The sequence below is a fragment of the Solanum verrucosum genome, unplaced genomic scaffold (assembly GCF_900185275.1).
Source record: "Solanum verrucosum unplaced genomic scaffold, falcon-dt-bn FXZP01000194.1, whole genome shotgun sequence".
Classification (NCBI taxonomy): domain Eukaryota; kingdom Viridiplantae; phylum Streptophyta; class Magnoliopsida; order Solanales; family Solanaceae; genus Solanum; species Solanum verrucosum.
In genome coordinates this window covers 3,058,957-3,063,068 of record NW_026020416.1, presented here as the reverse complement: position 1 = coordinate 3,063,068, position 4,112 = coordinate 3,058,957, and the positions used below count along the sequence as shown (strand labels likewise).

At 29.3% G+C, this 4,112-nt stretch overlaps 1 pseudogene; it reads left to right on the top strand.

Moving 5' to 3' along the window:
• Positions 1-2,455: 2,455 nt before the first annotated feature.
• On the top strand, positions 2,456-4,112 carry LOC125840861 (putative F-box protein At1g49610; annotated as a pseudogene).

Genomic DNA, 4,112 nt, shown 5'->3' with positions numbered 1-4,112 from the left:
TAATCTATACTGCATAATTGAAACTTAGGGAGTAACATATATTATTTGAAAATTACATTAAGAGTATCATAGATCACAATAATTAACAACTTAAAATATTTGAAGAACATATTAAAATGTGATTAGCTCTCAAAATTTCACATATGCCACATAAATTGGGACAAAGGAAGTAGCATATATATATATATATATATTACATTAAGAGTACTATTAATCACAACTTAAAGTATTTAAAAAACATATTAAAAATTTGATTAACTCTCAAAATTTAACATGTGCCACATAAAATGGGACAAGGGAAATAACGTATATTATTTAAACTTACGTACTTAATTTTTTTTAAATATATTAAAATTTTGATGAACTATCACATAAATCGCAATAATTTAACAACTTAAAATATTTTTTAAAAAATATATTAAAAATTAATTACTCTCAAAATATCACATGTGCCACAAATATAATTTCAAAAGTACGTTAAAAATATAATAAAAATATTTAAAAATTTGATTAACTCTTCTAGTTTTATCTATATCACATAAATTAAAATAAGTAAACTAATATATATTGGGCCCGGGCTCGTCCGGGGTTTTGTATCTAGTATATATAGTACTCATTATGTATATTATTGTCAGAAGATTTTTTTATATATGTAATGAGTGATGACAATAGATATACGACAAAACAAAAAATCCCATAAAATAAATTTTTCATATTAATAAGTCATGATAAAAATGATCATAATTTAAAAATATTCAATCATGCTAAAATAAGTCTAATAAGTATTAATTACTTCACTAAATATTAACAAAATAAAAAATCTCATAAAAAAGATATTTCATATTAATAGTCATGATAAAAATAATCATAATTTAAAAGTATTAAGTCATGTTAAAATAAGTTTAATCATCATCATATCTTATTAAAAGTGGAAAGCACCAAAGTGAAAAGTTGAATTATAATTTTGTCTCTACACTAAATTAATTTATTACACAATATAATTAATTAAATGTTCTATCATTAATTAAGAAAATCATGTTCAATACTTCTTCAGAATGACTTAGTCATATTTTATTTAGATTCTCATATGTGATTTGTATGAGTTAAAGTTCGAATATTGTGGACTACATAGTTTCTTATTTAACCATTTTTCATATTTTATAACTTAACTTTTAAACAATATAAAAAAAATTACAATAATGATAAAGGACAAACGTGCAAAGCACATTCCTAGAAACTAGTGTACTATTACATGAGAGAATCTTAGTAGCATTGACTACTAAATTTTCATTTTATTGGTGAGAGTTCGATTCCCTCACCTTAATTGTAATCTCCTCCTTCATTTTCCTTTTCCCGATGCCTATTTTTCTTTAAGAAAATATATATTAAAAAATATCATATATATCACATTAAAAAACAGTGTCATGTGATATTGGGATATAATTAACTTTGATAGTTGGACATTAAAGAAAGAATTAAAAAAAAAAAAAACAAAAATTGTCTATAGAAATTCTAATTACAAGTAAACTTATTCTCAGCACTAATGTATGATAATAATTTCCCCCCTTCTTAGCCCTGTGTTGTTTCTCAACAAAGGAAAAGTAGCATGCCAACCATGAGCTGTTGGATTTTAAAATGTGTGAATGGAAACCGATTGAAGAGTTATAACTTTTATGAAGATTTGTGAGTTTTTTAAAAAGTTGTGATTTTTCTGAAGAATTGCGATTTTTCTAATAAAAGATAGTGACTATTCCGAATGATTGTGACTATTCCAAAGTATTGTGACTTTTCCAACGGGTTGTGACCTTTCCGGTAAGACGCAATAAGCACATGTTTACACTATCTGTTGTTGTCTATAAATAGAGCGTTTTCCTCTCATTTTTTCAACAACAAAAATTGATGTAATTCTTTTTATTCTGCACATACAAATTCTACTGTACTTTAGTGCCGTTGAATGGTTTGCTGACACCACAGTTTTAGGCACAGGGGCGGACCCACATAGGAAGTATCGGGTGCTCGAGCACCCATTAAATCCAACGGAAATTTTGCATATGCTTATAGAAACTACTGAAAAATAGATATAATCAATTCGTGAGCACCCACTAAACAAAAAGGCTGATGGGTGCTTTGGTTCACAAAGCAAAGTTAAAGCTTATATTGATACCCTCAACTTTGAGGGTTCAAATCCTGGTGAACTGAATTTCTTTTTTTATTTTTACTCTTCTTTTTATACCTATTCATTGTTATTTGCTTGTTTCTTTTTTCCTTTTCGATTTATTGTTTTTTCACTTTTCTATTTTTAATATTTCATTTACTAACTAAACTATAAAAATATAAGTTTTTAGAATGAAACCCTTCTTGGAAAGCAACTTTACGTTAAAGGAAGTGAGCACCATAGCCTTCAATCTTGGATCTGCTACTGTTTAGGCAGCAATAGTAATACAGTTTGAACAACATGAGCAACCAAGACCAATTATCTAGCAATTCTGAAAGTCTGCTTATTGAAAAATCACGTCAGAAAAAAGTGAAGATTGAGACAAAACATGAAGAAATTGATATGATTAGTAAGCTACCTTATACTCTTATTATCCAAATTCTTTCTTTGTTATCTAAATGCTCTCAGAACAACTATTCTCTCTAAAGATTGACAATACTTCTGGACTTCTATCAATAACATAATTTATGACAACGAGGAGTATGATCGTTCAAATAGCTTGACAGTGCACAAGTTCATTTCCTTAACGGATAATGTACTACCTCTCCATATTAGCTGCTTTACCATTAAAAAGTTGAGTCTAAACTTTGTGTTTAGATATGATGATGGTCTGTCTTATTTTCCCATAATTGACAACTGGATTGAACATGCTGTGAACAAGAAACTGGAGGATTTACGCCTCAATGTGTGTTATACTGTTGATCCGAGTGTTCATGACCAACCCTATAGCTTGCCAAAATTTCTTTGTAGTAGTTCATCGATTATAAACCTCAACTGCAAGAATTGCAGAATATTAGAAGATTGTGTACTAAATTGGACATCTTTGAAGAATTTCATGATGGAAAATTTGCTTCTCTAGGATGAACACATTAAACAAATAATGTCAAATTGTCCTCAATTGGAATCTTTGAAGCTACATAAATTTTGTTGTTTGAATTGTTTGCACATAACTTCTTCAAAATGTAAGTGATTGGAATTGATCCATAACGGTCTTCCTCGTGGGTATTGGTATCCATTTGAAGGTGATACATGTTGTTTTGAAATAGTTGCTCCATATGTTAACATTTAACAATTTTTCGGGTTTTTAATTATACGAAATTAAGATAGGGGACTTTTCATCTTTGAACCATGCCAATCTTAATCTCTACTGTGATGAATTTGTTGAAAGGGATGAAAGCATAGTGAAAGATTTTTGGTAAGCGTACGTTGTGCTAATGAGCTAATAATGTCATCCTGGTTGATCAAGGTCAGTTATCACTCCCAAATGTGTCCAGTGTTTTTATGTTGATTGTGAATAGAGCTCATATTTTATCTTCTGCCTCATTCTTCTGTTTAGGTAATTTCCATTTGATGTTGGAAAAGGAAGACATCTCCTTACCGTTTCTAGAATGCAGATGGTTGACAATAAGTTCTTGTATTCCAAAACTTTCATTCCCCTTCTAGACAGCCTTTTAAGGTCGACTCCTAAGTTGCAATATTTGATGAAATTTCTTGATACAAAAGTATATTTTCTATTCATTTCTTACTTCACAATATCTTTATGTCAAATGTTTATTGATCCCCTACAGCCTCAATGACTAATCTAATTTGTCCTTCTTCGGTATCTATAGTATGAAGAAAAGACATTGATTTGTTGAAAGACAGGAAATACCTCTCCTTTGAAGAAAACATATTCAAAGTTTCCTTATAGAGTTTGAAGAATGTCAAGGTTATGCCATTATGTAGTCATACGGATACATCTTACGCAACAGAGCTCGATCAATTCTTGAAGATCTTACTTGAGCATGCAATAAATCGGGAGAAACTGGTGATAGTGCCAGAACATAAGGAATGCAACAGTTGTTCTACTAATACCTCAAATCTTAAGAAGAATTTGTTAGATTTTCCAACATTATAA